Source organism: Protopterus annectens, chromosome 2.part0 (assembly GCF_019279795.1).
Source record: "Protopterus annectens isolate FY-2018-M chromosome 2.part0, PAN1.0, whole genome shotgun sequence".
Classification (NCBI taxonomy): Eukaryota; Metazoa; Chordata; order Ceratodontiformes; family Protopteridae; genus Protopterus; species Protopterus annectens.
In genome coordinates, this window is record NC_056728.1 from 1,267,037,893 (window position 1) to 1,267,051,771 (window position 13,879).

A 13,879-nucleotide genomic window follows, 5' to 3' on the forward strand; every position below is an offset into this window, starting at 1 on the left:
GGGTAAATTACCTATAAAAGGGCAAATAAAATATAAACATCCAAATGGAGGATGTATAATATATGCAATGTAGAATAGTCAGTAGAGTATAAGAATTAGGAAAAAAGTTTAGGGGAAAATGGGATAGAATTATGATGACTTCATTGTGGACATTGTGAAATTAAAGGTGTGAGGCATTGTAATACAATAAATTGTGGGAATGTGATATTGTTTTTAGAAGAATAAGACTGATGCTGTGGAAGAAGGGTGACTTACATAATTATGTGTAAATAATGTGAGTTATATAGTGCAAATACATAAAGCTGTTATAGAAAATAAAACTTGCCTACTCTTTTGTATTGTGGGATCTTTTACATCCACCTGAGCTACCAAGTAGATGGGACCTTGGTTAAATCAAAACAACTGGGGTGGAGAGAAAACCCATAGCCTTGTGATCATCTAGCATCAAAATCAAGCATACTACCTGCTGACACTGACAAACTTTTTGTTGTTTACTAGATTCTCCATTTCAGTTGTGAAATGTACTAGTCTGTGTCATTGAGTGAGTTTCAGTACTAGAAAAAAACAATAGAGATAATGCAGTTAATACCACAAGAACAGTTAGAGTTTTTGAAACTCTAGAATTTAACTTATAAAACATGTTTGCATTTTTTCATCCTAAAAGCTTTAGTTAGGGAATTGTAGACTGCAGAGAGTTATAATACAAAGAACATCCTTCAAACGTATTTTTTCTTCTGACAGACTAAGATAGGTTGGACCCTATTGATTTCAGGTCTCTATGTGGCATAGAATGGAATAGAACAGAATAGAATAGAATAGAATAAGCGGAACATTGGGTACTGGACATTATTTTTTAGGCATTTCGGAGGTAAAACATGGGAATTGTGCAAAGCCATGCAGGACAATTTATCTTTTAGGGAAAGGTATAACGATAAATGATACTCGCCTCAACTATCATTTGTAATGAATTTACCTGCCTATAGTAAGTTTCTTCCAGTTTATCAGGCTAGCATGTGTGATAAAATATAGGACAGAGTGTAATGTGCATAACAACAGAGAATTTAATATCATATGCTTTGATTCATCTGTCAGAAGGTATGTTGCTCTTTAAGAGGAACCAAGATTTAAGACACTTGTTTTTCATGATAAATAACATGCTGGTCAAATTTGAAATAATTATCATAATAACTGTTACCAAGTATCTTTGATGATTTATGATTAAATATTGAGATTAATCCAATTATTTTTTTTTTATATTAAACAAATAATTTAAAAAGAGAGAAAATGTGAAAAGGGATGAGTACCCAACAGAACCATTATGATGACTGCAAGCTTTACTAAAAAGTGCTTTCTAATATTAATGACACATGAAGAACATTCAGCAGTGCTACTGTGGATGAACTGAGGAGAAAGACTGATTTAACTTGGCTAGGATAAGTCTTTTAGTAGCCCCCATGCTTAACATTAGCAGTTTATACTGTAAATGGACGAGTTTAATTTTAGGCCAAGGATCTAAAATTCTGGTTGTAAACTTAAAATTTGAGTCTGCCACACGTATGGTCAATCAACTGTCAAATGCAGCAATGCCAATAAACGCCTGTGAAGTTATTACTGTAATTAAGGTATATATGATGAAATGTTTGGGCTTGAATTGCTTGACTGTGATTTGAAGTTCTGTTATTATTCCAGTGTTTTTTTTTTTGTTTGTTTTTTTTGGGGGGGGGATTTAAAATGTCCACAGATAAACCAAATGACCATTTTGTCTAAATTAGAAGAGCTTACTGTTGCTCTATTCATTGATTACAAAACTAGATTTTTAATGACAGGAAAATGGAAAGAGCAACTGAGGATGCTTCAATAAAGTAGTTCTTGAAATCCATGTTTTTAGAAGCACTGTGGAATGTAATCTTATGTTCAGTATGTCAAACAGTGAAGACATTTAGATTATTTTTTAGTGTCAGGTTGAAAAAAAATGCTTAACAACCAATCTAAGTTCTGCAGTAAGTAAGTGATCTTGAAACCACTGTTCAAAATGCAAACTAAGGGGATGTTTTTTATAACTAGCAGTGACCCATTTCCTATAACTCTTTAAGTTGAGTTAGTGAATTATTTTAAATAGATTAGTTATTTCATTTGATATGAATAGCAGGCTAGTAAGACAGTTCACTTAAAAAAAAAAAACAAATAGATTGCTTTATCTGATGGTGTGACTCAAGCAGTACTGAGAGATAATATATTTAGAAGATCTGGTACCTTTAACAGAGACTGCTTAATATCTGATTCAAAATGTGCCCAGGGGACACCTAACCAAAAAAAAAATCTTCCAAAATATTCTAACTTTAATGCATCATCTGTGGTGGCATGGTGAGAAAGTATTTTGGAAAAAAAAATCATGTGTGGTGAATCCCCAGATTTAAACAGATATAAATACTTGACCTATGACAGAAATCTTAAAAAAAAAAAAAAAAAAAAAAAATTTAACTATCTGCTTAGTTTTACAAAAATACATTGTCACTTATCTATTAATAATCGGTTCCAAATCATAAGACAACCATCCCAAAAATGCTAGAGATTTTATTTTTGTAATTAATTTTGTAAGCATAACAAGACATAGAAGTTTAATTTTATTTTAGTGCTTATTTCCTAAGTACTTCGCTAGTTAAACATAATACTGTAGTGCAAACAAGAAAAGCACAAAATCCCCGTAGTGATGAACAAATAGCTAGGATCGAATACTCCGCAAAAACGTATGTTCAAACATTAGTTTAGTGCTTTCATTCCTTTTCTCTTACTCAGAACTTCATCAGAACTATTATAACACATAAAACCCCATTGAAATACAAGTGTAAAGTCATCATATGACCCAGCAAGTCCAGTAGTAGTAGGACCATTTAAAACCAATTAAATAGAATTAAAAATCCATTATAAACTAATATTGCTTATCAATTACTAAGGTGTTTTAACTCTACTTCCTCTATTTTATCATCAGCTCATTTAGCATTGCCCACCCCTGTTCACTCTTGACTCCAGTCTCCTCTCTTGTATTTTCAGCTGTCTTTTCTCCCTTATCTCTGTCTTATAAAAATCCAATTACTCTCCTCTGTCCTCCTTTCCACTTAGAGTAGTGTAGATTTCTTCCTTTAACCAGTCTATCTTCTTTCATAAACATCCACCAAGGACTTATCCAATGCTTTGGCAGCAGTCTCTCACCTCCTCCTTTTGGTTACACAGTGGTAGAGTGGATAGTTTGATATACTCAATGGCTCCCACTCAATCCCCTCCTCTGACATCTCATATTCTGTATTTGCACATGCTCTGTCTAATCTCAAACATGTACGCTATATACTTGGGCAGTAGGTAAATCTTCCCACACCATCCCATCCTCTTTTGAGTTGCCAGTTATCCTTCCACTCAATTGTCATAAAATATGCTTTTATAAATTTACCTTCCTTTGACAACATCCTCCTTCTGGGCCCCTTTTCAACATCATTCCTACTTGTCACTACATTCCAGTCACCTGTCTCTACAATGCCATTACTTTTGCTAAAACGTCCCTAAAATATGCCACTAGGCTTACTGCAGGGATAATTTATTTTACTGCTACAAATGTTCCTACCTCATCATTTAATACTTCTTCCACTTTTATTGGGTAGCCTTTATTTACTAACCGCAATACTTCTCTTTGCTATTTTTGACCCCATGATGAACTTGCCACTACTCTATATCTGGTCTTCTTTGGCAAGGTGGGCTCCTGTAGTGACATCATTTATCAGCTCTTATCCTTAACTTATGTTAGGACACTGTCTTTTTTGATTTTGTTATTTATACCATTGACATTCCAAATATTTTCCTATTTCCCATATTAGGTATTTATGTTTCCTCCAGCCACTTGCTTCTTTCCCCTCTATTTTTCTCTCTGTAATCAATCCTTTGAACATATAATCCTTCTTTTGTTTTATTGAGTGTCCATCTTTTCCCTTCTTTTCTTGACTCACAACTCTTCCTTCAAACTATGATTTAACTAGATTTTCCTCCTGGCTTACTTCAGAAGGTATATTTCTATATTCATACCCCCTAAAATATATTTACTGTTAAAATCACTAGTATTGGTTTTAAACCTATTTACAAAATATGCTTTCTGTATTGGGGGTCAGCATTGCCTTGTACCTCTCAGCTCTCTGCTATTACCCTTCTCCTGTGTCTCCACAGCAGTTACTAATGCAGTACAGGGAGAGTAGCCTGAATGTATCCCCCTTCCATCTCAGATTATTTGCATGGATCATAAAAATTTGCAATAATACATTAAGCAACTAATAGCTCTACATATCCAGTAACACAAAATGTTTGCTGCAGCATATTGCGTAGTCAAATCACATCAAAGAAATACAGTGACCACTTTTTATCAACGCTTCCCAACACAGTCCTTACTGTTTCCTGTTCTCCCAAACACTAGAAGACATACCTTTGGTTTTATAAAACAAAATAAGAGAATACAGCACAGTGGCTTATGCTCGGGCCTTGCATTCAATAGCAGATATCCCCTTGCTGGTAGTGATGTACTGCTCCATTTACATGCCTAAGCATTACTTTGTTCAGCCATCTTGGAAAGCCTCCTAAACTGAACAACTCCCCATGCATTACTTTCATTTCTTGAGCATAGACCTTCTAGCTTCATCTCCATGCTAACATCTAACAGGTCAAAGTTAATATGGTCTGACAGAGCTCCTTCATGGACATTAACCAATCCTGTAGCATCATCCATTCTTGCAAGTGCCTCGATCTCTTATTACGTGTAGGTTCCTTGTATGTCCCCAGCAGCCTCGAAGCCTCCTTCATTGCCACTTTCAATTTAAGTAAAACAAATTTTTAAAAAGTATAAAAAAATACATTTGCAATCCCATATCTAGAGACTCAACACAATCCCTCTGAGTCTCTCTGAGTCACTCTGCATCATCATAGGTTCATAGGTGTGTACTAGGCCGACGGCCTTGGAGCCTTTATAATCCTAGCCCACAGAAGTGCCCTCCATCATGCCGCAGTTAGTTACCACTGGCTCTATCAAGTAGAGCCACTGGAGGATCCCTGGGGTGAACTTTATATTTCCCATCTACTCATCAAGATTTCTCTTGAAAAGGGCCAGTGAGGTGCTCTGCTTGACATGTATGGGAAGTCTATTTCAGAGCATGGGCAGTCTCTAGCTTATGAACCTGTCCCTCCAGCATGTTCTGTTGATTGTGGTAATGAGGTTGAGGTCCCTGGAGCATGTGGTGCGGAGGGATTGGGATTTTTTTATGTGTAACATTTCTAACAGGGTTGGGTCAGATATGGCTTTGTAAGTCAAGCAGAGATCACCTCTTAATAGACGATATGAGACAGAGAAAAGCTGGAGTTTTTTGAGTCTGTCCATGTAAGGCATGTGTTTAAGGCCTAGGATCTTCTTTGTGAGGTACTTTTGTGGCCTTTTCAGCTGTTGCAGGTGTTTAGTGAGGTACATGCCAAATGGGGCATTGTACTCAATGACTGGTCTAATGAGGGAAGAGCAGAGAGAGATGATGACCTCTTCAGTGGGCTCCCATCAATGTAGCAATTAGTGGGAACTGAGTTTTTCCCAAAGAGAATGACGATGCATTTGTTGGCGTTAAGCTTAAGGCCATGGTTTCGACACCAGTCGTTGGTCTCAATGAAGCCTTTCTGTAGCATCTACATGTCCAGATCCTGGCCCCAGAAAGACTGCTAATTGTCACCCCATTATTATCCAGCCTGGTGACAATGGTATCTGTATGCCTGACAATAGAGTCACCTATTTCTAAAACATTACCATAGTTAGATGTAGTCTCAATAAGCTATAAGAGACTGGAGTCTGTGCCCTTGTGACAGTTAAAGTTATGTCTAATGGCTGTAGATATGAAGGATGAAGGTGGTTGTGTTGCTGTTTAAACTAGTGTCTGAGATCTCTTAGTCTTCAGTCAGATAAGCTTAGGCAGTGCTTTTTAACAGCCTCAGCATAAGCTAGCTTGGTAATAGTAGTGTATGTCTGTGTGTGTGTGTGTGTGTGTGTGTGTGTGTGTGTGTGTGTGTGTGTGTGTGTACTTAACACCTCCAACATACTGAATCCTTGTGAGGTATGAGTAATGACTTTTGGCAAGCATGAGGCAATTATTACTCTGCCTCAAAATACCTAGTGCTATCAGGCTGGCTACAGAAGAGGCAAAAGCTGAGTGGGAATTCCATATTGGCCAGTGCAGAAGAAGGGATATAACATAACAGGATAGGTTAATAACTTATGCTTGGTTTAAGATAGAGGAAGATAAATTACTCGTCTATAAAAAGAGTTAATATGGAATATGGGTAAAGGATGAAAGAAAAAGTCACAACTACTGTAAAACATATGCAAAAAGGTAAACCTGACCAACATGTGAAAGATCAATAAGGAAATCAGTAACAAGTGGCAAATTTAAATAATATAGCTTTACCCAGAAGGGTAATGTGGTCTCATCCAAACAAGTAAAAACAATGATCAGCAGATAGTCAAACTCAGTGGAGCCAGGTGCAGTAACAATAATAGCTACAGATCATACAAATGGGTTCCTATCAGTTTGTCAGAACTTCAGCAGTTCAAACACCATATGTTCGAATTGTGAAGTTCGAAAACTGATTATCATGAAGCCGCGGAACACCGAATTCTTTCCCAGGGAAAGAATTTGGTGGGCCGTTTCTGTGGCTTCGCTATTTTCAGCACTGTGGTGGAAAGTTGCAGGTTGGGTTCATGTAAGTGTGCGATTGTGTGGACATTAGGGTTAGGGTGTGGGTTAGGTGAGTTAGGGTTAGGGCGCGGTGAGGTGAGTGTGCGATAGTGACGGACCTTAGGGTTAGGATTTGGGTTAAGGTAAGTGGATAGATAGTAGTGTATGTACAGTTTAGTGTAGGGTTAGATGTAGGATTTTAAGTGTATGTATGTGGATTGCTGTTTTTTGGTGTGCTTGTTTTGTGTGTGTGTGTGTTTCTTGGAACAGCGATTTTTTTCCCTGGGAAAAAAATCGGTGTTCTAAGCCTTAGATGGTTTTGCACTTCAAGGTTAGAAGTTCGAACATATGGTGTTCGAACTTCTGCCATTTCGTCGAAGTGATATAGACCCCATACTAATGAATAGTTTCAAGTGCACTAACTGTAACATAAATAGCTTTAGTGCAGTACCAGTAGATCAGTAAGTTAAGTAACAAAAGTATATCTCAAACTGAACATGAGAAAATTTAGTGTTTATTCTCATCAGAAAAGTGTAAAAACTAAAGGATGTTCTCAATATGACTAGAAGATAAAGAATAAACATTGTATCATCTTTCAAATTAGTTCTGAAAACATCACTCCCAAGCCATCAAATACAAGCTAATGAAGAGAAATGTTGTAAGTACTATATAACAAAAGCAGGGGCTAGCTAATTAGATGGGGTAGGAGTCACTGGAGAAACATTTGAAACAGTAACAAGTATGCTTATAATTTATTTATTTTATATTTCTTGGCCGGTATAGTCCGACTGGATACATGTCCATTTTCAGCGGAGGCCCGGGGAGAAAAGCTCCAAACTTACAGATAAAGACAAGCAAGTTGCAGTATATGCACAAACATATTCTATTAACATACATGTTACAGTCTCACATTTCAAGCCTGTGAATACAGTTTATATTCAGAAATATATACAAATATGTTACAGTTTCTCTTATCAAACCTATAGGTGCAGCTTATATACAGAGTATCTGCAAAGATGTTACAACTTCTCTTTTCAAACCTTTTAGTGTGAGAGGTTAGTCGCTGTTAATAAAAAATTGCAGGGATATGGAAGAAGATGAGGCTTTAATTTGGCTTAGAGCAAGGACATAACCAGTGTGTTTTAAAATACTGGGTTAGATTTTTTTTTAACTGATTAAGGGAGGGGTTCAGAGTAATGTCAGATGGGAACAAATTCCAGGTTTTGCCTACTGAATTTGCAAACAAAGATTCTCCAGATAGGTTGTTAGCTTTAACAGTTTGAACCAAAAGTTTTGTAGTGGAACGAAGTGGCCTAGCGTTTTTGTAGGGATGGATAATGTTTTTAAGGGAGGGCATTTTTTCTGGATGGTTAATAACCTTGAATCCTACAGTAAGTTGATTATATTGAATTAGCCTGGGGAGTTCTAGCCATCCTAAGAGGTTTAGGTTTTGACAATGGTGTGTCCTGTAGGGAGTTCCTGTGGCAAACCTGGCAATTTGTAGCAGCTAGAGAGTTTGCTGAGATAAGTTTTGTTCAAGTTAGTGAGTACTGGTGAGGCACAGAGTAGAGTTGAAAGCAGATGGGTACGGGCAATGGCAGTCCTAGCTAGAGGGATAAGAAAAGGTTTGTTTTTGTATAGGGAGCCAAGTTTTTTACTAGCGGTTTTAATAGTTTGGTTTACATGCATATCATATTTGAGGTTGTTGTCTATTATAACACTCAGGAGTTTGGTATACATATCTGGTGAGATTATGGTCCCATTTTTAGATGTTATAGTAAACAAAGGTTGAGAGGATTTGTGAGTAGGGGAGAAGAGCAATAGCTTTGTTTTGTTAGGCTTTAATATCAGCTGTTGATTAGAGATCCAGTTTTCCTCTGTATTAAAGGGTTTTTGGGTTAAACTTTAGAGATCTGTAGGGATAGAGGCTGAGCAAATCAGGGTGGAGTCATCCATATATTGTATACAGGTTGTGTCTGGGATTACAGTATGGAGGTCATTGATAAAGAGGGAGAAAAGAAGGGGACCTAATATGGAGCCTTAAGGGACATCAAGGGTAATGGGGAGAAGGGTGGAGAGTTTGTCCTGCCAAAGAACAGCCTGCTGTCTTCCACTAAGATAAGATTGAAACCATTAAACAGCTTAAACTGATGAACAGAAAACTCTGCAACATTGATACTATGAAGAATAGCTGAAGTTGGGGGCATGGCTTCAATAGCAAGCTGGAAGCAGCAGAATTCTTCAGCTCTGCAGTTTTTAAATCATTTTGACAGGATTTCTTAACCAAATTCACTACTAATTACTTGAAACCAACAAATCTAGAATCCGGGGACTATAAGCTACTATATTGGTGTAATTTTCTAGTGAAAATATTTATATTTCCTAGCAAATTGTTCAGAAGAAAGGAGAAAGAAAGTACATCCTTAAAGGAAGATGAGAAACTCTAAGTTTTCCCAATAGGACAACTGAATGAAAAAAGAATTGCAATCAGTTCTTGCTACTGTACAAGACTTGGTGATAAAAACAAATAAACTGGATCTAAAAATTGATAATATGAAAGAAGATACAAATAAACAGATTGACCTACTGAATTATGTTATTACACAACAAACTGCCCAGATTGCTGCAGTTGAAGATTCTGTATCTGATACTACTACAGGCTAACAGAGAGAGAGACAAAAAATATTGATTTTCTTCTTCAGGAAACCATCAAACTCACAGAGAAAATTGATGACATAGAAAACAGAACCAGGAGAAATAATATAAGAATCTATAGCATCCCAGAACAGATGGAGGGGGATAATATGATTCATTTCCTGACTACCTGGATACCTAAGACTTTAAATCTGCTGGAAGTACTATCCTTCAGTATTGAGAGAGCACACAGGTCACTAACTACAGTTCCTTCAACTAGTAAACATATTCATCCTAGGTCTGTTATTATAAAATCCAACTGTAGTCAAGACAAGGACCTTGTTTTAAAACTGCCTGGTCTCTTGCTCCACTGAAAATAGGAGACAATCCATCAGATTTGATAATTACTTTTCCTGAGTTGTAATTTCCAAAAGAAAATAATTTATCCCATTAATAAAATCTTTGAAAAAGGTTGGGATTAACTCAATCACTCCAGAGCAGCTCAGAAATTGCTTATAGGTTCATAGGTTCATAGGTTCGTACTAGGCTATCTGCCCTAGGGCATTTATAAGCCTAGCCAGAGTGTATGTGGCCTACACCACCCCTTAGGATGAGAATACTACGCCCTTTTAGGGTTTAGTTTACTATGCCTCTGTCTAGTAGTGACAAAGAGATGACCCCCAGGGTAAACCTACGATCTCCCATCCACTCGTCGAGATTTCTCTTGAATAGAGTCAGTGAGGGGCTCTGCCTAACATGGACTGGGATTCTGTTCCAGAGTGTAGGGAGCCTCTAGGTTATGAATCTGTCCCTCCAGCACGTTCTATTTATTTCTGTGTTGAGGTTTAAGTCACTTGTTCTCGTGGCTCTGATGGATTTGGATTTTCTGAGGTGGAGCATGTCCATTAATTCAGGATTGGACATGGCCTTGTACGTCAGGCACAGATCACCTCTGAGTAGGCGGTATGCGACTGAATAGAGCTGGAGTTTTTTCAGTCGGGCAGCATATGACATATGTTTAAGACCCTTTATCCTCTTGGTGAGGAACTTTTGGGGTCTTTCCAACTGCTGCAGGTGTCGGGTGAGATACATCCCAAATGGGGCATTGTACTCAATCATTGGCCTGATAAGAGAAGAGTACAGGGGCACAATGACTTCTCTTGATCTAGATGTGAAACCCTTCATGATAAGGTGGGCAATATAGAAGGTCTTCCTAACCACTTTGGCTATGTGAGTGTCAAATGAGAGGTTACTGTCAACCTGGGTCCCTAGGTCCCTGATTACCTCTTCTGTACTTAATGGATTACCGCCTATGTGGTAATTTGTCGGTACCTTGTTTTTCCCAAAGGGTATGACTATACATTTTTTGGCGTTTAGCTTAAGGCCATGGCTCTGGCACCAATTATCTGTTTCTATGAGGCCTCTCTGAAGGATGTTTGTGTCCGCTGGAGTATCAATTATGGCGCCCAGTTTGCAGTCATCTGCGAACTTTGTCAGCCACAATCCTCCTATGTTTGCCTGTACCTCGGAAAAATAAATGCCGAACAAGAGGGGTCCCAGGACTGAGCCCTGTGGGACACCGCTTGTGACTGGCTTAGAGTCTGACATAGCTCCAGCAACTCTGACCGTGTGGGTTCTGTCCTTGAGCCAGTTTGCAACCCATCTTGTGACATATGGGTTTACATTTAAGCTGGTGAGCTTGTCTATGATGCCTGAGTGGGGTATTGTGTCAAAGGCTTTTGCAAGGTCAAGGTAGGCTGTGTGAACTGCCTTACCCTCATCAATGGCCTTAGTGACTGTTTCAAAAAAGTCGACCAAGTTCAGAAGGCAGGATCTGCCCTTGACAAAGCCAAATTGGGTAGGATCCAATGTCTGTAGGTCCCCAATGTCTTTGTTTATGAGTTCCATAATGATCCTCTCCATAGCTTTGCAGACCAGGCTCGTCAGGCTTATGGGGCGGTAATTTCCAGGGTCCGTAGAAGCACCGCCTTTGTGAAGTGGGACCACTGTTGCCGTACGCCACTCTTTGGGTACAAATCCTGTGGTAAGGCTAAGATTAAACAGCAGCCTTATGTGTGGGTTTAGTTCCTCTTGGAGTTCATGTAGCACACAGCCGGGACACCATCCGGTCCCATTGATGCTGTGTTTTTAGCTTTAGAGAGGGTGGCTCTCACCTGGGCATCTGAGATGTTAGGGAGGCTACACTCTGCTGGGATAGTTATTTCTCCTTTTGGGGGGGGTGGAGAAATTTGCACTGAACCTGTCTGCCAGAATGTTGGCAATGTCAGTGGGTTCAGTGTATTTTGTGTCATTTTGGACTAACTCTGAGCATATCTGGGAGTTTCCACCCAGGTTTCTAACATAGCTAAAGAAGGCCTTGTGATTGTCTTTTGTGTCATTTGCGATTTTTCTCTCAAAGTTGGCCTTGGATGATTTTATGAGTGATCGTAGTTTTTTGCTAGTACTGATCAGAGATGCCTTACCTTTTAGTGATTTTGCTCTGTCATGTAGTAGCTTCCTCCTTCTGTTGTAAAGTTTGTTTATGGCTGGGGTCCACCAGACCGGTCGCCTGCCTTTGGGGGAATGGGTCTTGGTTTTATTTGGGATTGCATGATCCATGCATTCTTGAAGGTGCCCATAGAAGGCATTTGCAAAGGATTCAGTAGTGTGGGTTGTGGTTTCCACTGGCCCAGGGGCCTTGAAAGATACCACTTCAGTCTTAAGAAGTGTGAAGTGTGCTTTTGAGAAGTTCTTCACTGTGGTCTTTTGTGCAGGGGGTGCTGTGCGATGTGGATTTCCAGTGAGATTAATTTATGGTCTGATCTTACCAAAGAGGGATGTACTTCCGGTGTGGAGCATTTTGTCCCCATGTTTGTGATGATCAGGTCTAGTATATTGTCTCCTCTTGTGGGAATGGTGACTAGTTGTTCCATTGCATTTGAGTTTATGAATTCTAAGAACCTTTGGGCTAGAGTGTTGGGGCTTGAGTAATGTTCCCAGTCTATGTTTGGGTAGTTGAAGTCTCCCAAAATGATGGTATTTGGAGAGACATTCATACTCTCCAGTGTCTTCAGGAAGGCTGTGTGGGGTTCCTGTGTTTGAGAGGGTGGTCTGTAGCATGCTACAAACTGTAAGGCAGTTTTGCCTATGGTTAGTTGCACTTGGATAGTCTCCGATGCTTCGTGCGTTGCCACTAACCTGGAGGTGTGGGTATCTTTGATGAAAATGGATACTCCTCCTCCTTTTGTGGTTCTGTCCAAGTTTTGGGGCCGGAAAGCATGATATGAGGTAAAACCTGATAGTGCTGGGGTGCTCTCAGGAGCCTTGAACCAGGTTTCAGTCACTGCACAGACATCGATGTTCTCCATACTGAGGAGGGCTTTGAGGGCGTGCATCTTGAGGTTTAGACTTCTGGCATTGAGCAGCATTACCCTTAGTTTTTTTCCACTTGTGTTTTCTAGGGAGGTAGGTTTGTCATTTGAGCCTTGCCTAAAAAAGGCACTATGGGGGTGGCAAGAGCCTTGGCCAATATCCAGAAGCCCAGGGGTGACAGGTGCAAACCATCCCTTGCGAAGCAGCGTGGCTTGTCAAGCATGTCATCCCAAGCAGACAGACACTGGATCCCCTTAGAATGACACCAGTAATTAAGCCAATTGTTAAAACTGATCATTTTGTCTTTGTACTGTGGCATCATTCTTGGTGAGGGTAAGATGCTGCTCAGGGTCAGGGTCATACCGGCCTGGGCTACATAATCAGAGAGCTCCTCTATGTCTCTTTTCATGTAGTCCAGGGAGGTACGTCTCAGGTCGTTCACACCTGCATGTACAATGACTGAGTCATATTTGTACTTGCTGTGGAGTGACCTGAGTGCTTGTGTTATGTGGTGGATTCTAGCTCCCGACAGGCAGCTTACTGTGACCCTCTCCTTGTTCAGTCTGGTGAGCGGGACGTCAGTGTCCTGACTATGGAGTCACCTATTACAAGTGTGTCTGGCATGTTGTTTGGCCTTAAGGGCTGTGACTGTTTAGCACACTGACTTTGTGAACTATGTGTTGCATTTGCTATGTCTTGAGGTGGTGGTTGCTTGGGTGTCTGCTTTGGAGGCCTCTGTTGTTTTGGTAGATTTTTAATCAGCGCCTCCGAGTATGGTTTTGTGTGTTTATGTGTTTGTTTTGCAGTTGTGATAGTTCTATGTGAGACTGGGTTTGTGGTGTGCGTGGTTACCTTCTCCTCCTGACTGGTCTTGCCAGTACTGAATTGAGAGAGCTCAGCCTCCAGTTTGGCTATATAGTTGCATGTCTCGCATATGTTTGTATTTGTTGGGAGGAGGAGAGGGTTGTCTGTGTACATGAGGCAATTGTAACATTGCCTCAAGATTCCCAGATTCACCAGCTGAACAGGAGAGGACGCTAGCACAGCTTATTTTCAGAGAATCCATTTGTAATACCATACAGAAAACAAATGTTCATAACTGTAACTATAAGCATAACTCTAAGAGCTAG

General features: G+C 39.5%; 1 protein-coding gene across 1 annotated transcript in view; it reads right to left on the minus strand.

Annotated features, from left to right (window-relative positions):
* Positions 1 to 13,879, minus strand: part of TEK (TEK receptor tyrosine kinase) — a 767,861-nt gene that overhangs the window by 367,111 nt on the left and 386,871 nt on the right. The gene's annotated exons all lie outside the window — the stretch shown is intronic.